This window comes from Chiloscyllium punctatum, chromosome 17 (genome assembly GCF_047496795.1).
Source record: "Chiloscyllium punctatum isolate Juve2018m chromosome 17, sChiPun1.3, whole genome shotgun sequence".
NCBI lineage: Eukaryota > Metazoa > Chordata > Chondrichthyes > Orectolobiformes > Hemiscylliidae > Chiloscyllium > Chiloscyllium punctatum.
Genome location: NC_092755.1, coordinates 31,755,924 through 31,778,294, shown reverse-complemented (window position 1 = coordinate 31,778,294; position 22,371 = coordinate 31,755,924). Strand labels below are relative to the sequence as shown.

The window sequence follows — 22,371 nt, the reverse complement described above, 5'->3', positions numbered from 1 at the left end:
TCTCCAGACGAAATTTGTCAACGTGAGAAGCTGCAGCTGAGCTGGTGGCGTTGCGATTGAAATTGCATGCGTCCGGACATTGTGCTTATTTTTAGATATCAGAGCAAATGGTTAACTCGAGTATGCGCGTTCGGAAAAGTAAATGTTTTTTTTTGTTGAAAAGCTTTGCAACGAAAGGAAATACTTCAGACTATCGTGCGATCGATGAGAAGCAGAAAATGCAGAGCAGCCGTGGTTGTGGGCACCGGCAATATAGGCATTTGCTCTCGCTGAGCTGCCAGCGTTGGTCGGTTAGCTCAGCTGGTTAGAGCGTGGTGCTAATAACGCCAAGGTCGTGGGTTCGATCCCCACACTGGCCACATGCAGCGCTTGTGCGGTTGCTGTGTTTCCAAACGACGTGCTCCACCAAGCCGGAAGCGCCACCTTCGCAATAAAAGCTTTGACAGGGATAGACGCAGGACTTGATCGCCTGACTGGGTGGATGTGTCGGCAGCAAAACAACCAGTCTCAGTTGTTTTCGCCAACAAATGCAAAACATTGTGCAGTATTAGGCAGACCTGGCACAGTCTCGGAGGAGAACCAGAGTTCAGGCTTCAATTCGTTCGTGTTATTTTCCTGGATCTCTGTTAATACTCGTCACACGACTTCCAGAGGCAATTCGTTCGCTTGCTCACCTCTCATGCATCGACACTGGAGTTATCATATCACCAGCAATACCATAGAGCCATTAATAAAAGCAAATTACTGCGGATGCTGGGATCTGAAACCAAAAGAGAAAATGCTGGAAAATCTCAGCAGGTCTGGCACCATCTGCAAGGAGAGAAAAGAGCTGACGTTTCGAGTCTAACTGATTAAAGATAAAGATAAAAACAAAGGGGGAGTATTATGGAGCTGTTTCTACCAAGCTGAGAGGAGGTGAGTCAAGGCTCCAGATGCAAAGGTGATAATGACAGTGCATGGAGAGATTAAAGGGAGATTAAGAGGCGTGAATGACCCAGGCTGAAGCCAGCGCTATGTGACAAAATAAGTGAGGGATGGGTGAAGCAGAGACAAAATGGAAAACAGGGGAGAAGGGTAGCAAAGCGGGAAGAGGAGAGGCAAAAGGTATTGAGAGAGTGGGGAGCGAGAGAAAGAGAGACAGTCAAGAAATAAGAGGTACAGAACAGTGGCAAAAAAAACACAACTAAAAAAGATAAATAAAATAATTGAAATAAAATTACCTGAAGTTGTTTGAATTCAACAACTTCAGACAATTTTACTTCGTTTTTTTATTTATCTTTTTTAACATTTCACCTGCACTATCATAGAGCCATTAGATGTGGACAGCACTGAAAACACAGTCTTCGGTCGCACTCGTCCATTCCGAACAGATATCCTCAACTCATCCAGTCGCGATTGCATGCACTTGACCCATTTCTCTCTCAACCCTTCCTATTCAAGTACACGTCCAGATTCCTGAACAGTATTGGAATTATACCATCCATCACCAGCTCGACTGGTAACTTATTCCAGAAACGCACCACCCTCTGCGTGCAGCCGTTGCCCCTCACTGCCTTTCGAATTCTCACCCTCCCACACCAGATTTATACCCTCTAGTTCTGAACTGCCCCACCTGAGCGAAAGGAACTTGTCTATTTACCCGATTCATTCCCCTCATGATTGAAAAACCTCCGTAAGATCAGCTCCCAGCCTCTGACGCGCCAGGCGAAATCGTGAGCGAGTGTTCAGCCTGTAAACGTTTGCACCTTTTCCATTTTCAAATGTATGGTGTAGCATGCTGTCTGAAGCAATCGTTTTAGCAGCTGACCTGTGGCTGACAAACTCTGCAGGAAGGCCTGATAACTTGCTGTCAAACGAAGATTGCATAAGCAACATGAGTCATTGAGCAAAACGTGCAATTGACTTCTAAGCTGTTGCTGACACCAAAGCAACTGCGTCGTTCGGGAGCAGAAAGAACCTCACTGATAGATTACAATTCCAATGCATTTGGCATAAGGTTCGTAGCAGTTAATCAGCAGCACATAACCCTGACTCCAAAGGTCTGTGAGTATCCAGAAGAACAGTGAGCGATCGTTGAAGGTACGGTTCTCCAGACGAAATTTGTCAACGTGAGAAGCTGCAGCTGAGCTGGTGGCGTTGCGATTGAAATTGCATGCGTCCGGACATTGTGCTTATTTTTAGATATCAGAGCAAATGGTTAACTCGAGTATGCGCGTTCGGAAAAGTAAATGTTTTTTTTTGTTGAAAAGCTTTGCAACGAAAGGAAATACTTCAGACTATCGTGCGATCGATGAGAAGCAGAAAATGCAGAGCAGCCGTGGTTGTGGGCACCGGCAATATAGGCATTTGCTCTCGCTGAGCTACCAGCGTTGGTCGGTTAGCTCAGCTGGTTAGAGCGTGGTGCTAATAACGCCAAGGTCGTGGGTTCGATCCCCACACTGGCCACATGCAGCGCTTGTGCGGTTGCTGTGTTTCCAAACGACGTGCTCCACCAAGCCGGAAGCGCCACCTTCGCAATAAAAGCTTTGACAGGGATAGACGCAGGACTTGATCGCCTGACTGGGTGGATGTGTCGGCAGCAAAACAACCAGTCTCAGTTGTTTTCGCCAACAAATGCAAAACATTGTGCAGTATTAGGCAGACCTGGCACAGTCTCGGAGGAGAACCAGAGTTCAGGCTTCAATTCGTTCGTGTTATTTTCCTGGATCTCTGTTAATACTCGTCACACGACTTCCAGAGGCAATTCGTTCGCTTGCTCACCTCTCATGCATCGACACTGGAGTTATCATATCACCAGCAATACCATAGAGCCATTAATAAAAGCAAATTACTGCGGATGCTGGGATCTGAAACCAAAAGAGAAAATGCTGGAAAATCTCAGCAGGTCTGGCACCATCTGCAAGGAGAGAAAAGAGCTGACGTTTCGAGTCTAACTGATTAAAGATAAAGATAAAAACAAAGGGGGAGTATTATGGAGCTGTTTCTACCACGCTGAGAGGAGGTGAGTCAAGGCTCCAGATGCAAAGGTGATAATGACAGTGCATGGAGAGATTAAAGGGAGATTAAGAGGCGTGAATGACCCAGGCTGAAGCCAGCGCTATGTGACAAAATAAGTGAGGGATGGGTGAAGCAGAGACAAAATGGAAAACAGGGGAGAAGGGTAGCAAAGCGGGAAGAGGAGAGGCAAAAGGTATTGAGAGAGTGGGGAGCGAGAGAAAGAGAGACAGTCAAGAAATAAGAGGTACAGAACAGTGGCAAAAAAAACACAACTAAAAAAGATAAATAAAATAATTGAAATAAAATTACCTGAAGTTGTTTGAATTCAACAACTTCAGACAATTTTACTTCGTTTTTTTATTTATCTTTTTTAACATTTCACCTGCACTATCATAGAGCCATTAGATGTGGACAGCACTGAAAACACAGTCTTCGGTCGCACTCGTCCATTCCGAACAGATATCCTCAACTCATCCAGTCGCGATTGCATGCACTTGACCCATTTCTCTCTCAACCCTTCCTATTCAAGTACACGTCCAGATTCCTTAACAGTATTGGAATTATACCATCCATCACCAGCTCGACTGGTAACTTATTCCAGAAACGCACCACCCTCTGCGTGCAGCCGTTGCCCCTCACTGCCTTTCGAATTCTCACCCTCCCACACCAGATTTATACCCTCTAGTTCTGAACTGCCCCACCTGAGCGAAAGGAACTTGTCTATTTACCCGATTCATTCCCCTCATGATTGAAAAACCTCCGTAAGATCAGCTCCCAGCCTCTGACGCGCCAGGCGAAATCGTGAGCGAGTGTTCAGCCTGTAAACGTTTGCACCTTTTCCATTTTCAAATGTATGGTGTAGCATGCTGTCTGAAGCAATCGTTTTAGCAGCTGACCTGTGGCTGACAAACTCTGCAGGAAGGCCTGATAACTTGCTGTCAAACGAAGATTGCATAAGCAACATGAGTCATTGAGCAAAACGTGCAATTGACTTCTAAGCTGTTGCTGACACCAAAGCAACTGCGTCGTTCGGGAGCAGAAAGAACCTCACTGATAGATTACAATTCCAATGCATTTGGCATAAGGTTCGTAGCAGTTAATCAGCAGCACATAACCCTGACTCCAAAGGTCTGTGAGTATCCAGAAGAACAGTGAGCGATCGTTGAAGGTACGGTTCTCCAGACGAAATTTGTCAACGTGAGAAGCTGCAGCTGAGCTGGTGGCGTTGCGATAGAAATTGCATGCGTCCGGACACTGTGCTTATTTTTAGATATCAGAGCAAATGGTTAACTCGAGTATGCGCGTTCGGAAAAGTAAATGTTTTTTTTTGTTGAAAAGCTTTGCAACGAAAGGAAATACTTCAGACTATCGTGCGATCGATGAGAAGCAGAAAATGCAGAGCAGCCGTGGTTGTGGGCACCGGCAATATAGGCATTTGCTCTCGCAGAGCTGCCAGCGTTGGCCGGTTCGCTCAGCTGGTTAGAGCGTGGTGCTAATAACGCCAAGGTCGTGGGTTCGATCCCCACACTGACCACATGCAGCGCTTGTGCGGTTGCTGTGTTTCCAAACGACGTGCTCCACCCAGCCGGAAGCGCCGCCTTCGGCAATAAAACATTTGACAGGGATAGACGCACGACTTGATCGCCTGACTGGGTGGATGTGTCGGCAGCAAAACAACCAGTCTCAGTTGTTTTCGCCAACAAATGCAAAACATTGTGCAGTATTAGGCAGACCTGGCACAGTCTCGGAGGAGAACCAGAGTTCAGGCTTCAATTCGTTCGTGTTATTTTCCTGGATCTCTGTTAATACTCGTCACACGACTTCCAGAGGCAATTCGTTCGCTTGCTCACCTCTCATGCATCGACACTGGAGTTATCAAATCACCAGCAATACCATAGAGCCATTAATAAAAGCAAATTACTGCGGATGCTGGGATCTGAAACCAAAAGAGAAAATGCTGGAAAATCTCAGCAGGTCTGGCACCATCTGCAAGGAGAGAAAAGAGCTGACGTTTCGAGTCTAACTGATTAAAGATAAAGATAAAAACAAAGGGGGAGTATTATGGAGCTGTTTCTACCACGCTGAGAGGAGGTGAGTCAAGGCTCCAGATGCAAAGGTGATAATGACAGTGCATGGAGAGATTAAAGGGAGATTAAGAGGCGTGAATGACCCAGGCTGAAGCCAGCGCTATGTGACAAAATAAGTGACGGATGGGTGAAGCAGAGACAAAATGGAAAACAGGGGAGAAGGGTAGCAAAGCGGGAAGAGGAGAGGAAAAAGGTATTGAGAGAGTGGGGAGCGAGAGAAAGAGAGACAGTCAAGAAATAAGAGGTACAGAACAGTGGCAAAAAAAACACAACTAAAAAAGATAAATAAAATAATTGAAATAAAATTACCTGAAGTTGTTTGAATTCAACAACTTCAGACAATTTTACTTCGTTTTTTTATTTATCTTTTTTAACATTTCACCTGCACTATCATAGAGCCATTAGATGTGGACAGCACTGAAAACACAGTCTTCGGTCGCACTCGTCCATTCCGAACAGATATCCTCAACTCATCCAGTCGCGATTGCATGCACTTGACCCATTTCTCTCTCAACCCTTCCTATTCAAGTACACGTCCAGATTCCTTAACAGTATTGGAATTATACCATCCATCACCAGCTCGACTGGTAACTTATTCCAGAAACGCACCACCCTCTGCGTGCAGCCGTTGCCCCTCACTGCCTTTCGAATTCTCACCCTCCCACACCAGATTTATACCCTCTAGTTCTGAACTGCCCCACCTGAGCGAAAGGAACTTGTCTATTTACCCGATTCATTCCCCTCATGATTGAAAAACCTCCGTAAGATCAGCTCCCAGCCTCTGACGCGCCAGGCGAAATCGTGAGCGAGTGTTCAGCCTGTAAACGTTTGCACCTTTTCCATTTTCAAATGTAGGGTGTAGCATGCTGTCTGAAGCAATCGTTTTAGCAGCTGACCTGTCGCTGACAAACTCTGCAGGAAGGCCTGATAACTTGCTGTCAAACGAAGATTGCATAAGCAACATGAGTCATTGAGCAAAACGTGCAATTGACTTCTAAGCTGTTGCTGACACCAAAGCAACTGCGTCGTTCGGGAGCAGAAAGAACCTCACTGATAGATTACAATTCCAATGCATTTGGCATAAGGTTCGTAGCAGTTAATCAGCAGCACATAACCCTGACTCCAAAGGTCTGTGAGTATCCAGAAGAACAGTGAGCGATCGTTGAAGGTACGGTTCTCCAGACGAAATTTGTCAACGTGAGAAGCTGCAGCTGAGCTGGTGGCGTTGCGATTGAAATTGCATGCGTCCGGACATTGTGCTTATTTTTAGATATCAGAGCAAATGGTTAACTCGAGTATGCGCGTTCGGAAAAGTAAATGTTTTTTTTTGTTGAAAAGCTTTGCAACGAAAGGAAATACTTCAGACTATCGTGCGATCGATGAGAAGCAGAAAATGCAGAGCAGCCGTGGTTGTGGGCACCGGCAATATAGGCATTTGCTCTCGCTGAGCTGCCAGCGTTGGTCGGTTAGCTCAGCTGGTTAGAGCGTGGTGCTACTAATGCCAAGGTCGTGGGTTCGATCCCCACACTGACCACATGCAGCGCTTGTGCGGTTGCTGTGTTTCCGAACGACGTGCTCCACCAATCCGGAAGCGCCGCCTTCGCAATAAAACATTTGACAGGGATAGACGCACGACTTGATCGCCTGACTGGGTGGATGTGTCGGCAGCAAAACAACCAGTCTCAGTTGTTTTCGCCAACAAATGCAAAACATTGTGCAGTATTAGGCAGACCTGGCACAGTCTCGGAGGAGAACCAGAGTTCAGGCTTCAATTCGTTCGTGTTATTTTCCTGGATCTCTGTTAATACTCGTCACACGACTTCCAGAGGCAATTCGTTCGCTTGCTCACCTCTCATGCATCGACACTGGAGTTATCATATCACCAGCAATACCATAGAGCCATTAATAAAAGCAAATTACTGCGGATGCTGGGATCTGAAACCAAAAGAGAAAATGCTGGAAAATCTCAGCAGGTCTGGCACCATCTGCAAGGAGAGAAAAGAGCTAACGTTTCGAGTCTAACTGATTAAAGATAAAGATAAAAACAAAGGGGGAGTATTATGGAGCTGTTTCTACCACGCTGAGAGGAGGTGAGTCAAGGCTCCAGATGCAAAGGTGATAATGACAGTGCATGGAGAGATTAAAGGGAGATTAAGAGGCGTGAATGACCCAGGCTGAAGCCAGCGCTATGTGACAAAATAAGTGAGGGATGGGTGAAGCAGAGACAAAATGGAAAACAGGGGAGAAGGGTAGCAAAGCGGGAAGAGGAGAGGAAAAAGGTATTGAGAGAGTGGGGAGCGAGAGAAAGAGAGACAGTCAAGAAATAAGAGGTACAGAACAGTGGCAAAAAAAACACAACTAAAAAAGATAAATAAAATAATTGAAATAAAATTACCTGAAGTTGTTTGAATTCAACAACTTCAGACAATTTTACTTCGTTTTTTTATTTATCTTTTTTATCATTTCACCTGCACTATCATAGAGCCATTAGATGTGGACAGCACTGAAAACACAGTCTTCGGTCGCACTCGTCCATTCCGAACAGATATCCTCAACTCATCCAGTCGCGATTGCATGCACTTGACCCATTTCTCTCTCAACCCTTCTTATTCAAGTACACGTCCAGATTCCTTAACAGTATTGGAATTATACCATCCATCACCAGCTCGACTGGTAACTTATTCCAGAAACGCACCACCCTCTGCGTGCAGCCGTTTCCCCTCACTGCCTTTCGAATTCTCACCCTCCCACACCAGATTTATACCCTCTAGTTCTGAACTGCCCCACCTGAGCGAAAGGAACTTGTCTATTTACCCGATTCATTCCCCTCATGATTGAAAAACCTCCGTAAGATCAGCTCCCAGCCTCTGACGCGCCAGGCGAAATCGTGAGCGAGTGTTCAGCCTGTAAACGTTTGCACCTTTTCCATTTTCAAATGTAGGGTGTAGCATGCTGTCTGAAGCAATCGTTTTAGCAGCTGACCTGTCGCTGACAAACTCTGCAGGAAGGCCTGATAACTTGCTGTCAAACGAAGATTGCATAAGCAACATGAGTCATTGAGCAAAACGTGCAATTGACTTCTAAGCTGTTGCTGACACCAAAGCAACTGCGTCGTTCGGGAGCAGAAAGAACCTCACTGATAGATTACAATTCCAATGCATTTGGCATAAGGTTCGTAGCAGTTAATCAGCAGCACATAACCCTGACTCCAAAGGTCTGTGAGTATCCAGAAGAACAGTGAGCGATCGTTGAAGGTACGGTTCTCCAGACGAAATTTGTCAACGTGAGAAGCTGCAGCTGAGCTGGTGGCGTTGCGATTGAAATTGCATGCGTCCGGACATTGTGCTTATTTTTAGATATCAGAGCAAATGGTTAACTCGAGTATGCGCGTTCGGAAAAGTAAATGTTTTTTTTTGTTGAAAAGCTTTGCAACGAAAGGAAATACTTCAGACTATCGTGCGATCGATGAGAAGCAGAAAATGCAGAGCAGCCGTGGTTGTGGGCACCGGCAATATAGGCATTTGCTCTCGCTGAGCTGCCAGCGTTGGTCGGTTCGCTCAGCTGGTTAGAGCGTGGTGCTAATAACGCCAAGGTCGTGGGTTCGATCCCCACACTGACCACATGCAGCGCTTGTGCGGTTGCTGTGTTTCCAAACGACGTGCTCCACCCAGCCGGAAGCGCCACCTTCGGCAATAAAACATTTGACAGGGATAGCCGCACGACTTGATCGCCTGACTGGGTGGATGTGTCGGCAGCAAAACAACCAGTCTCAGTTGTTTTCGCCAACAAATGCAAAACATTGTGCAGTATTAGGCAGACCTGGCACAGTCTCGGAGGAGAACCAGAGTTCAGGCTTCAATTCGTTCGTGTTATTTTCCTGGATCTCTGTTAATACTCGTCACACGACTTCCAGAGGCAATTCGTTCGCTTGCTCACCTCTCATGCATCGACACTGGAGTTATCATATCACCAGCAATACCATAGAGCCATTAATAAAAGCAAATTACTGCGGATGCTGGGATCTGAAACCAAAAGAGAAAATGCTGGAAAATCTCAGCAGGTCTGGCACCATCTGCAAGGAGAGAAAAGAGCTGACGTTTCGAGTCTAACTGATTAAAGATAAAGATAAAAACAAAGGGGGAGTATTATGGAGCTGTTTCTACCACGCTGAGAGGAGGTGAGTCAAGGCTCCAGATGCAAAGGTGATAATGACAGTGCATGGAGAGATTAAAGGGAGATTAAGAGGCGTGAATGACCCAGGCTGAAGCCAGCGCTATGTGACAAAATAAGTGAGGGATGGGTGAAGCAGAGACAAAATGGAAAACAGGGGAGAAGGGTAGCAAAGCGGGAAGAGGAGAGGAAAAAGGTATTGAGAGAGTGGGGAGCGAGAGAAAGAGAGACAGTCAAGAAATAAGAGGTACAGAACAGTGGCAAAAAAAACACAACTAAAAAAGATAAATAAAATAATTGAAATAAAATTACCTGAAGTTGTTTGAATTCAACAACTTCAGACAATTTTACTTCGTTTTTTTATTTATCTTTTTTAACATTTCACCTGCACTATCATAGAGCCATTAGATGTGGACAGCACTGAAAACACAGTCTTCGGTCGCACTCGTCCATTCCGAACAGATATCCTCAACTCATCCAGTCGCGATTGCATGCACTTGACCCATTTCTCTCTCAACCCTTCCTATTCAAGTACACGTCCAGATTCCTTAACAGTATTGGAATTATACCATCCATCACCAGCTCGACTGGTAACTTATTCCAGAAACGCACCACCCTCTGCGTGCAGCCGTTGCCCCTCACTGCCTTTCGAATTCTCACCCTCCCACACCAGATTTATACCCTCTAGTTCTGAACTGCCCCACCTGAGCGAAAGGAACTTGTCTATTTACCCGATTCATTCCCCTCATGATTGAAAAACCTCCGTAAGATCAGCTCCCAGCCTCTGACGCGCCAGGCGAAATCGTGAGCGAGTGTTCAGCCTGTAAACGTTTGCACCTTTTCCATTTTCAAATGTAGGGTGTAGCATGCTGTCTGAAGCAATCGTTTTAGCAGCTGACCTGTCGCTGACAAACTCTGCAGGAAGGCCTGATAACTTGCTGTCAAACGAAGATTGCATAAGCAACATGAGTCATTGAGCAAAACGTGCAATTGACTTCTAAGCTGTTGCTGACACCAAAGCAACTGCGTCGTTCGGGAGCAGAAAGAACCTCACTGATAGATTACAATTCCAATGCATTTGGCATAAGGTTCGTAGCAGTTAATCAGCAGCACATAACCCTGACTCCAAAGGTCTGTGAGTATCCAGAAGAACAGTGAGCGATCGTTGAAGGTACGGTTCTCCAGACGAAATTTGTCAACGTGAGAAGCTGCAGCTGAGCTGGTGGCGTTGCGATTGAAATTGCATGCGTCCGGACATTGTGCTTATTTTTAGATATCAGAGCAAATGGTTAACTCGAGTATGCGCGTTCGGAAAAGTAAATGTTTTTTTTTGTTGAAAAGCTTTGCAACGAAAGGAAATACTTCAGACTATCGTGCGATCGATGAGAAGCAGAAAATGCAGAGCAGCCGTGGTTGTGGGCACCGGCAATATAGGCATTTGCTCTCGCTGAGCTGCCAGCGTTGGCCGGTTAGCTCAGCTGGTTAGAGCGTGGTGCTAATAACGCCAAGGTCGTGGGTTCGATCCCCACACTGACCACATGCAGCGCTTGTGCGGTTGCTGTGTTTCCAAACGACGTGCTCCACCCAGCCGGAAGCGCCACCTTCGGCAATAAAACATTTGACAGGGATAGCCGCACGACTTGATCGCCTGACTGGGTGGATGTGTCGGCAGCAAAACAACCAGTCTCTGTTGTTTTCGCCAACAAATGCAAAACATTGTGCAGTATTAGGCAGACCTGGCACAGTCTCGGAGGAGAACCAGAGTTCAGGCTTCAATTCGTTCGTGTTATTTTCCTGGATCTCTGTTAATACTCGTCACACGACTTCCAGAGGCAATTCGTTCGCTTGCTCACCTCTCATGCATCGACACTGGAGTTATCATATCACCAGCAATACCATAGAGCCATTAATAAAAGCAAATTACTGCGGATGCTGGGATCTGAAACCAAAAGAGAAAATGCTGGAAAATCTCAGCAGGTCTGGCACCATCTGCAAGGAGAGAAAAGAGCTGACGTTTCGAGTCTAACTGATTAAAGATAAAGATAAAAACAAAGGGGGAGTATTATGGAGCTGTTTCTACCACGCTGAGAGGAGGTGAGTCAAGGCTCCAGATGCAAAGGTGATAATGACAGTGCATGGAGAGATTAAAGGGAGATTAAGAGGCGTGAATGACCCAGGCTGAAGCCAGCGCTATGTGACAAAATAAGTGAGGGATGGGTGAAGCAGAGACAAAATGGAAAACAGGGGAGAAGGGTAGCAAAGCGGGAAGAGGAGAGGAAAAAGGTATTGAGAGAGTGGGGAGCGAGAGAAAGAGAGACAGTCAAGAAATAAGAGGTACAGAACAGTGGCAAAAAAAACACAACTAAAAAAGATAAATAAAATAATTGAAATAAAATTACCTGAAGTTGTTTGAATTCAACAACTTGAGACAATTTTACTTCGTTTTTTTATTTATCTTTTTTAACATTTCACCTGCACTATCATAGAGCCATTAGATGTGGACAGCACTGAAAACACAGTCTTCGGTCGCACTCGTCCATTCCGAACAGATATCCTCAACTCATCCAGTCGCGATTGCATGCACTTGACCCATTTCTCTCTCAACCCTTCCTATTCAAGTACACGTCCAGATTCCTTAACAGTATTGGAATTATACCATCCATCACCAGCTCGACTGGTAACTTATTCCAGAAACGCACCACCCTCTGCGTGCAGCCGTTGCCCCTCACTGCCTTTCGAATTCTCACCCTCCCACACCAGATTTATACCCTCTAGTTCTGAACTGCCCCACCTGAGCGAAAGGAACTTGTCTATTTACCCGATTCATTCCCCTCATGATTGAAAAACCTCCGTAAGATCAGCTCCCAGCCTCTGACGCGCCAGGCGAAATCGTGAGCGAGTGTTCAGCCTGTAAACGTTTGCACCTTTTCCATTTTCAAATGTAGGGTGTAGCATGCTGTCTGAAGCAATCGTTTTAGCAGCTGACCTGTCGCTGACAAACTCTGCAGGAAGGCCTGATAACTTGCTGTCAAACGAAGATTGCATAAGCAACATGAGTCATTGAGCAAAACGTGCAATTGACTTCTAAGCTGTTGCTGACACCAAAGCAACTGCGTCGTTCGGGAGCAGAAAGAACCTCACTGATAGATTACAATTCCAATGCATTTGGCATAAGGTTCGTAGCAGTTAATCAGCAGCACATAACCCTGACTCCAAAGGTCTGTGAGTATCCAGAAGAACAGTGAGCGATCGTTGAAGGTACGGTTCTCCAGACGAAATTTGTCAACGTGAGAAGCTGCAGCTGAGCTGGTGGCGTTGCGATTGAAATTGCATGCGTCCGGACATTGTGCTTATTTTTAGATATCAGAGCAAATGGTTAACTCGAGTATGCGCGTTCGGAAAAGTAAATGTTTTTTTTTGTTGAAAAGCTTTGCAACGAAAGGAAATACTTCAGACTATCGTGCGATCGATGAGAAGCAGAAAATGCAGAGCAGCCGTGGTTGTGGGCACCGGCAATATAGGCATTTGCTCTCGCTGAGCTGCCAGCGTTGGCCGGTTCGCTCAGCTGGTTAGAGCGTGGTGCTAATAACGCCAAGGTCGTGGGTTCGATCCCCACACTGACCACATGCAGCGCTTGTGCGGTTGCTGTGTTTCCAAACGACGTGCTCCACCCAGCCGGAAGCGCCACCTTCGGCAATAAAACATTTGACAGGGATAGCCGCACGACTTGATCGCCTGACTGGGTGGATGTGTCGGCAGCAAAACAACCAGTCTCAGTTGTTTTCGCCAACAAATGCAAAACATTGTGCAGTATTAGGCAGACCTGGCACAGTCTCGGAGGAGAACCAGAGTTCAGGCTTCAATTCGTTCGTGTTATTTTCCTGGATCTCTGTTAATACTCGTCACACGACTTCCAGAGGCAATTCGTTCGCTTGCTCACCTCTCATGCATCGACACTGGAGTTATCATATCACCAGCAATACCATAGAGCCATTAATAAAAGCAAATTACTGCGGATGCTGGGATCTGAAACCAAAAGAGAAAATGCTGGAAAATCTCAGCAGGTCTGGCACCATCTGCAAGGAGAGAAAAGAGCTGACGTTTCGAGTCTAACTGATTAAAGATAAAGATAAAAACAAAGGGGGAGTATTATGGAGCTGTTTCTACCACGCTGAGAGGAGGTGAGTCAAGGCTCCAGATGCAAAGGTGATAATGAGGAGAGGAAAAAGGTATTGAGAGAGTGGGGAGCGAGAGAAAGAGAGACAGTCAAGAAATAAGAGGTACAGAACAGTGGCAAAAAAACACAACTAAAAAAGATAAATAAAATAATTGAAATAAAATTACCTGAAGTTGTTTGAATTCAACAACTTCAGACAATTTTACTTCGTTTTTTTATTTATCTTTTTTATCATTTCACCTGCACTATCATAGAGCCATTAGATGTGGACAGCACTGAAAACACAGTCTTCGGTCGCACTCGTCCATTCCGAACAGATATCCTCAACTCATCCAGTCGCGATTGCATGCACTTGACCCATTTCTCTCTCAACCCTTCTTATTCAAGTACACGTCCAGATTCCTTAACAGTATTGGAATTATACCATCCATCACCAGCTCGACTGGTAACTTATTCCAGAAACGCACCACCCTCTGCGTGCAGCCGTTGCCCCTCACTGCCTTTCGAATTCTCACCCTCCCACACCAGATTTATACCCTCTAGTTCTGAACTGCCCCACCTGAGCGAAAGGAACTTGTCTATTTACCCGATTCATTCCCCTCATGATTGAAAAACCTCCGTAAGATCAGCTCCCAGCCTCTGACGCGCCAGGCGAAATCGTGAGCGAGTGTTCAGCCTGTAAACGTTTGCACCTTTTCCATTTTCAAATGTAGGGTGTAGCATGCTGTCTGAAGCAATCGTTTTAGCAGCTGACCTGTCGCTGACAAACTCTGCAGGAAGGCCTGATAACTTGCTGTCAAACGAAGATTGCATAAGCAACATGAGTCATTGAGCAAAACGTGCAATTGACTTCTAAGCTGTTGCTGACACCAAAGCAACTGCGTCGTTCGGGAGCAGAAAGAACCTCACTGATAGATTACAATTCCAATGCATTTGGCATAAGGTTCGTAGCAGTTAATCAGCAGCACATAACCCTGACTCCAAAGGTCTGTGAGTATCCAGAAGAACAGTGAGCGATCGTTGAAGGTACGGTTCTCCAGACGAAATTTGTCAACGTGAGAAGCTGCAGCTGAGCTGGTGGCGTTGCGATAGAAATTGCATGCGTCCGGACACTGTGCTTATTTTTAGATATCAGAGCAAATGGTTAACTCGAGTATGCGCGTTCGGAAAAGTAAATGTTTTTTTTTGTTGAAAAGCTTTGCAACGAAAGGAAATACTTCAGACTATCGTGCGATCGATGAGAAGCAGAAAATGCAGAGCAGCCGTGGTTGTGGGCACCGGCAATATAGGCATTTGCTCTCGCTGAGCTGCCAGCGTTGGCCGCTTCGCTCAGCTGGTTAGAGCGTGGTGCTAATAACGCCAAGGTCGTGGGTTCGATCCCCACACTGACCACATGCAGCGCTTGTGCGGTTGCTGTGTTTCCAAACGACGTGCTCCACCCAGCCGGAAGCGCCACCTTCGGCAATAAAACATTTGACAGGGATAGACGCACGACTTGATCGCCTGACTGGGTGGATGTGTCGGCAGCAAAACAACCAGTCTCAGTTGTTTTCGCCAACAAATGCAAAACATTGTGCAGTATTAGGCAGACCTGGCACAGTCTCGGAGGAGAACCAGAGTTCAGGCTTCAATTCGTTCGTGTTATTTTCCTGGATCTCTGTTAATACTCGTCACACGACTTCCAGAGGCAATTCGTTCGCTTGCTCACCTCTCATGCATCGACACTGGAGTTATCATATCACCAGCAATACCATAGAGCCATTAATAAAAGCAAATTACTGCGGATGCTGGGATCTGAAACCAAAAGAGAAAATGCTGGAAAATCTCAGCAGGTCTGGCACCATCTGCAAGGAGAGAAAAGAGCTGACGTTTCGAGTCTAACTGATTAAAGATAAAGATAAAAACAAAGGGGGAGTATTATGGAGCTGTTTCTACCACGCTGAGAGGAGGTGAGTCAAGGCTCCAGATGCAAAGGTGATAATGAGGAGAGGAAAAAGGTATTGAGAGAGTGGGGAGCGAGAGAAAGAGAGACAGTCAAGAAATAAGAGGTACAGAACAGTGGCAAAAAAACACAACTAAAAAAGATAAATAAAATAATTGAAATAAAATTACCTGAAGTTGTTTGAATTCAACAACTTCAGACAATTTTACTTCGTTTTTTTATTTATCTTTTTTATCATTTCACCTGCACTATCATAGAGCCATTAGATGTGGACAGCACTGAAAACACAGTCTTCGGTCGCACTCGTCCATTCCGAACAGATATCCTCAACTCATCCAGTCGCGATTGCATGCACTTGACCCATTTCTCTCTCAACCCTTCTTATTCAAGTACACGTCCAGATTCCTTAACAGTATTGGAATTATACCATCCATCACCAGCTCGACTGGTAACTTATTCCAGAAACGCACCACCCTCTGCGTGCAGCCGTTGCCCCTCACTGCCTTTCGAATTCTCACCCTCCCACACCAGATTTATACCCTCTAGTTCTGAACTGCCCCACCTGAGCGAAAGGAACTTGTCTATTTACCCGATTCATTCCCCTCATGATTGAAAAACCTCCGTAAGATCAGCTCCCAGCCTCTGACGCGCCAGGCGAAATCGTGAGCGAGTGTTCAGCCTGTAAACGTTTGCACCTTTTCCATTTTCAAATGTAGGGTGTAGCATGCTGTCTGAAGCAATCGTTTTAGCAGCTGACCTGTCGCTGACAAACTCTGCAGGAAGGCCTGATAACTTGCTGTCAAACGAAGATTGCATAAGCAACATGAGTCATTGAGCAAAACGTGCAATTGACTTCTAAGCTGTTGCTGACACCAAAGCAACTGCGTCGTTCGGGAGCAGAAAGAACCTCACTGATAGATTACAATTCCAATGCATTTGGCATAAGGTTCGTAGCAGTTAATCAGCAGCACATAACCCTGACTCCAAAGGTCTGTGAGTATCCAGAAGAACAGTGAGCGATCGTTGAAGGTACGGTTCTCCAGACGAAATTTGTCAACGTGAGAAGCTGCAGCTGAGCTGGTGGCGTTGCGATTGAAATTGCATGCGTCCGGACATTGTGCTTATTTTTAGATATCAGAGCAAATGGTTAACTCGAGTATGCGCGTTCGGAAAAGTAAATGTTTTTTTTTGTTGAAAAGCTTTGCAACGAAAGGAAATACTTCAGACTATCGTGCGATCGATGAGAAGCAGAAAATGCAGAGCAGCCGTGGTTGTGGGCACCGGCAATATAGTCATTTGCTCTCGCTGAGCTGCCAGCGTTGGTCGGTTCGCTCAGCTGGTTAGAGCGTGGTGCTAATAACGCCAAGGTCGTGGGTTCGATCCCCACACTGACCACATGCAGCGCTTGTGCGGTTGCTGTGTTTCCAAACGACGTGCTCCACCCAGCCGGAAGCGCCACCTTCGGCAATAAAACATTTGACAGGGATAGCCGCACGACTTGATCGCCTGACTGGGTGGATGTGTCGGCAGCAAAACAACCAGTCTCAGTTGTTTTCGCCAACAAATGCAAAACATTGTGCAGTATTAGGCAGACCTGGCACAGTCTCGGAGGAGAACCAGAGTTCAGGCTTCAATTCGTTCGTGTTATTTTCCTGGATCTCTGTTAATACTCGTCACACGACTTCCAGAGGCAATTCGTTCGCTTGCTCACCTCTCATGCATCGACACTGGAGTTATCATATCACCAGCAATACCATAGAGCCATTAATAAAAGCAAATTACTGCGGATGCTGGGATCTGAAACCAAAAGAGAAAATGCTGGAAAATCTCAGCAGGTCTGGCACCATCTGCAAGGAGAGAAAAGAGCTGACGTTTCGAGTCTAACTGATTAAAGATAAAGATAAAAACAAAGGGGGAGTATTATGGAGCTGTTTCTACCACGCTGAGAGGAGGTGAGTCAAGGCTCCAGATGCAAAGGTGATAATGACAGTGCATGGAGAGATTAAAGGGAGATTAAGAGGCGTGAATGACCCAGGCTGAAGCCAGCGCTATGTGACAAAATAAGTGAGGGATGGGTGAAGCAGAGACAAAATGGAAAACAGGGGAGAAGGGTAGCAAAGCGGGAAGAGGAGAGGAAAAAGGTATTGAGAGAGTGGGGAGCGAGAGAAAGAGAGACAGTCAAGAAATAAGAGGTACAGAACAGTGGCAAAAAAACACAACTAAAAAAGATAAATAAAATAATTGAAATAAAATTACCTGAAGTTGTTTGAATTCAACAACTTCAGACAATTTTACTTCGTTTTTTTATTTATCTTTTTTAACATTTCACCTGCACTATCATAGAGCCATTAGATGTGGACAGCACTGAAAACACAGTCTTCGGTCGCACTCGTCCATTCCGAACAGATATCCTCAACTCATCCAGTCGCGATTGCATGCACTTGACCCATTTCTCTCTCAACCCTTCCTATTCAAGTACACGTCCAGATTCCTTAACAGTATTGGAATTATACCATCCATCACCAGCTCGACTGGTAACTTATTCCAGAAACGCACCACCCTCTGCGTGCAGCCGTTGCCCCTCACTGCCTTTCGAATTCTCACCCTCCCACACCAGATTTATACCCTCTAGTTCTGAACTGCCCCACCTGAGCGAAAGGAACTTGTCTATTTACCCGATTCATTCCCCTCATGATTGAAAAACCTCCGTAAGATCAGCTCCCAGCCTCTGACGCGCCAGGCGAAATCGTGAGCGAGTGTTCAGCCTGTAAACGTTTGCACCTTTTCCATTTTCAAATGTAGGGTGTAGCATGCTGTCTGAAGCAATCGTTTTAGCAGCTGACCTGTCGCTGACAAACTCTGCAGGAAGGCCTGATAACTTGCTGTCAAACGAAGATTGCATAAGCAACATGAGTCATTGAGCAAAACGTGCAATTGACTTCTAAGCTGTTGCTGACACCAAAGCAACTGCGTCGTTCGGGAGCAGAAAGAACCTCACTGATAGATTACAATTCCAATGCATTTGGCATAAGGTTCGTAGCAGTTAATCAGCAGCACATAACCCTGACTCCAAAGGTCTGTGAGTATCCAGAAGAACAGTGAGCGATCGTTGAAGGTACGGTTCTCCAGACGAAATTTGTCAACGTGAGAAGCTGCAGCTGAGCTGGTGGCGTTGCGATTGAAATTGCATGCGTCCGGACATTGTGCTTATTTTTAGATATCAGAGCAAATGGTTAACTCGAGTATGCGCGTTCGGAAAAGTAAATGTTTTTTTTTGTTGAAAAGCTTTGCAACGAAAGGAAATACTTCAGACTATCGTGCGATCGATGAGAAGCAGAAAATGCAGAGCAGCCGTGGTTGTGGGCACCGGCAATATAGGCATTTGCTCTCGCTGAGCTGCCAGCGTTGGCCGGTTCGCTCAGCTGGTTAGAGCGTGGTGCTAATAACGCCAAGGTCGTGGGTTCGATCCCCACACTGACCACATGCAGCGCTTGTGCGGTTGCTGTGTTTCCAAACGACGTGCTCCACCCAGCCGGAAGCGCCACCTTCGGCAATAAAACATTTGACAGGGATAGCCGCACGACTTGATCGCCTGACTGGGTGGATGTGTCGGCAGCAAAACAACCAGTCTCAGTTGTTTTCGCCAACAAATGCAAAACATTGTGCAGTATTAGGCAGACCTGGCACAGTCTCGGAGGAGAACCAGAGTTCAGGCTTCAATTCGTTCGTGTTATTTTCCTGGATCTCTGTTAATACTCGTCACACGACTTCCAGAGGCAATTCGTTCGCTTGCTCACCTCTCATGCATCGACACTGGAGTTATCATATCACCAGCAATACCATAGAGCCATTAATAAAAGCAAATTACTGCGGATGCTGGGATCTGAAACCAAAAGAGAAAATGCTGGAAAATCTCAGCAGGTCTGGCACCATCTGCAAGGAGAGAAAAGAGCTGACGTTTCGAGTCTAACTGATTAAAGATAAAGATAAAAACAAAGGGGGAGTATTATGGAGCTGTTTCTACCACGCTGAGAGGAGGTGAGTCAAGGCTCCAGATGCAAAGGTGATAATGACAGTGCATGGAGAGATTAAAGGGAGATTAAGAGGCGTGAATGACCCAGGCTGAAGCCAGCGCTATGTGACAAAATAAGTGAGGGATGGGTGAAGCAGAGACAAAATGGAAAACAGGGGAGAAGGGTAGCAAAGCGGGAAGAGGAGAGGAAAAAGGTATTGAGAGAGTGGGGAGCGAGAGAAAGAGAGACAGTCAAGAAATAAGAGGTACAGAACAGTGGCAAAAAAAACACAACTAAAAAAGATAAATAAAATAATTGAAATAAAATTACCTGAAGTTGTTTGAATTCAACAACTTGAGACAATTTTACTTCGTTTTTTTATTTATCTTTTTTAACATTTCACCTGCACTATCATAGAGCCATTAGATGTGGACAGCACTGAAAACACAGTCTTCGGTCGCACTCGTCCATTCCGAACAGATATCCTCAACTCATCCAGTCGCGATTGCATGCACTTGACCCATTTCTCTCTCAACCCTTCCTATTCAAGTACACGTCCAGATTCCTTAACAGTATTGGAATTATACCATCCATCACCAGCTCGACTGGTAACTTATTCCAGAAACGCACCACCCTCTGCGTGCAGCCGTTGCCCCTCACTGCCTTTCGAATTCTCACCCTCCCACACCAGATTTATACCCTCTAGTTCTGAACTGCCCCACCTGAGCGAAAGGAACTTGTCTATTTACCCGATTCATTCCCCTCATGATTGAAAAACCTCCGTAAGATCAGCTCCCAGCCTCTGACGCGCCAGGCGAAATCGTGAGCGAGTGTTCAGCCTGTAAACGTTTGCACCTTTTCCATTTTCAAATGTAGGGTGTAGCATGCTGTCTGAAGCAATCGTTTTAGCAGCTGACCTGTCGCTGACAAACTCTGCAGGAAGGCCTGATAACTTGCTGTCAAACGAAGATTGCATAAGCAACATGAGTCATTGAGCAAAACGTGCAATTGACTTCTAAGCTGTTGCTGACACCAAAGCAACTGCGTCGTTCGGGAGCAGAAAGAACCTCACTGATAGATTACAATTCCAATGCATTTGGCATAAGGTTCGTAGCAGTTAATCAGCAGCACATAACCCTGACTCCAAAGGTCTGTGAGTATCCAGAAGAACAGTGAGCGATCGTTGAAGGTACGGTTCTCCAGACGAAATTTGTCAACGTGAGAAGCTGCAGCTGAGCTGGTGGCGTTGCGATTGAAATTGCATGCGTCCGGACATTGTGCTTATTTTTAGATATCAGAGCAAATGGTTAACTCGAGTATGCGCGTTCGGAAAAGTAAATGTTTTTTTTTGTTGAAAAGCTTTGCAACGAAAGGAAATACTTCAGACTATCGTGCGATCGATGAGAAGCAGAAAATGCAGAGCAGCCGTGGTTGTGGGCACCGGCAATATAGGCATTTGCTCTCGCTGAGCTGCCAGCGTTGGCCGGTTAGCTCAGCTGGTTAGAGCGTGGTGCTAATAACGCCAAGGTCGTGGGTTCGATCCCCACACTGACCACATGCAGCGCTTGTGCGGTTGCTGTGTTTCCAAACGACGTGCTCCACCCAGCCGGAAGCGCCACCTTCGGCAATAAAACATTTGACAGGGATAGCCGCACGACTTGATCGCCTGACTGGGTGGATGTGTCGGCAGCAAAACAACCAGTCTCAGTTGTTTTCGCCAACAAATGCAAAACATTGTGCAGTATTAGGCAGACCTGGCACAGTCTCGGAGGAGAACCAGAGTTCAGGCTTCAATTCGTTCGTGTTATTTTCCTGGATCTCTGTTAATACTCGTCACACGACTTCCAGAGGCAATTCGTTCGCTTGCTCACCTCTCATGCATCGACACTGGAGTTATCATATCACCAGCAATACCATAGAGCCATTAATAAAAGCAAATTACTGCGGATGCTGGGATCTGAAACCAAAAGAGAAAATGCTGGAAAATCTCAGCAGGTCTGGCACCATCTGCAAGGAGAGAAAAGAGCTGACGTTTCGAGTCTAACTGATTAAAGATAAAGATAAAAACAAAGGGGGAGTATTATGGAGCTGTTTCTACCACGCTGAGAGGAGGTGAGTCAAGGCTCCAGATGCAAAGGTGATAATGACAGTGCATGGAGAGATTAAAGGGAGATTAAGAGGCGTGAATGACCCAGGCTGAAGCCAGCGCTATGTGACAAAATAAGTGAGGGATGGGTGAAGCAGAGACAAAATGGAAAACAGGGGAGAAGGGTAGCAAAGCGGGAAGAGGAGAGGAAAAAGGTATTGAGAGAGTGGGGAGCGAGAGAAAGAGAGACAGTCAAGAAATAAGAGGTACAGAACAGTGGCAAAAAAAACACAACTAAAAAAGATAAATAAAATAATTGAAATAAAATTACCTGAAGTTGTTTGAATTCAACAACTTCAGACAATTTTACTTCGTTTTTTTATTTATCTTTTTTAACATTTCACCTGCACTATCATAGAGCCATTAGATGTGGACAGCACTGAAAACACAGTCTTCGGTCGCACTCGTCCATTCCGAACAGATATCCTCAACTCATCCAGTCGCGATTGCATGCACTTGACCCATTTCTCTCTCAACCCTTCCTATTCAAGTACACGTCCAGATTCCTTAACAGTATTGGAATTATACCATCCATCACCAGCTCGACTGGTAACTTATTCCAGAAACGCACCACCCTCTGCGTGCAGCCGTTGCCCCTCACTGCCTTTCGAATTCTCACCCTCCCACACCAGATTTATACCCTCTAGTTCTGAACTGCCCCACCTGAGCGAAAGGAACTTGTCTATTTACCCGATTCATTCCCCTCATGATTGAAAAACCTCCGTAAGATCAGCTCCCAGCCTCTGACGCGCCAGGCGAAATCGTGAGCGAGTGTTCAGCCTGTAAACGTTTGCACCTTTTCCATTTTCAAATGTAGGGTGTAGCATGCTGTCTGAAGC

General features: G+C 45.8%; 10 non-coding genes across 10 annotated transcripts; all 10 read left to right on the top strand.

Moving 5' to 3' along the window:
- The first annotated feature begins 285 nt into the window (after positions 1-285).
- Positions 286-359, top strand: trnai-aau (transfer RNA isoleucine (anticodon AAU)). The gene has a single exon. It is a non-coding gene; the product is annotated as a tRNA-Ile (tRNA).
- A 2,012-nt stretch (positions 360-2,371) lies between these two features.
- Positions 2,372-2,445, top strand: trnai-aau (transfer RNA isoleucine (anticodon AAU)). The gene has a single exon. It is a non-coding gene; the product is annotated as a tRNA-Ile (tRNA).
- Positions 2,446-4,457: 2,012 nt separating this feature from the next.
- On the top strand, positions 4,458-4,531 carry trnai-aau (transfer RNA isoleucine (anticodon AAU)). The gene has a single exon. It is a non-coding gene; the product is annotated as a tRNA-Ile (tRNA).
- Positions 4,532-6,544: 2,013 nt separating this feature from the next.
- Positions 6,545-6,618, top strand: trnas-acu (transfer RNA serine (anticodon ACU)). Its single transcript has one exon. It is a non-coding gene; the product is annotated as a tRNA-Ser (tRNA).
- Positions 6,619-8,630: 2,012 nt separating this feature from the next.
- On the top strand, positions 8,631-8,704 carry trnai-aau (transfer RNA isoleucine (anticodon AAU)). The gene has a single exon. It is a non-coding gene; the product is annotated as a tRNA-Ile (tRNA).
- A 2,013-nt stretch (positions 8,705-10,717) lies between these two features.
- On the top strand, positions 10,718-10,791 carry trnai-aau (transfer RNA isoleucine (anticodon AAU)). Its single transcript has one exon. It is a non-coding gene; the product is annotated as a tRNA-Ile (tRNA).
- A 2,013-nt stretch (positions 10,792-12,804) lies between these two features.
- trnai-aau (transfer RNA isoleucine (anticodon AAU)) lies at positions 12,805-12,878 on the top strand. The gene has a single exon. It is a non-coding gene; the product is annotated as a tRNA-Ile (tRNA).
- Positions 12,879-16,694: 3,816 nt separating this feature from the next.
- On the top strand, positions 16,695-16,768 carry trnai-aau (transfer RNA isoleucine (anticodon AAU)). The gene has a single exon. It is a non-coding gene; the product is annotated as a tRNA-Ile (tRNA).
- A 2,012-nt stretch (positions 16,769-18,780) lies between these two features.
- Positions 18,781-18,854, top strand: trnai-aau (transfer RNA isoleucine (anticodon AAU)). Its single transcript has one exon. It is a non-coding gene; the product is annotated as a tRNA-Ile (tRNA).
- Positions 18,855-20,867: 2,013 nt separating this feature from the next.
- trnai-aau (transfer RNA isoleucine (anticodon AAU)) lies at positions 20,868-20,941 on the top strand. Its single transcript has one exon. It is a non-coding gene; the product is annotated as a tRNA-Ile (tRNA).
- Positions 20,942-22,371: the final 1,430 nt, after the last annotated feature.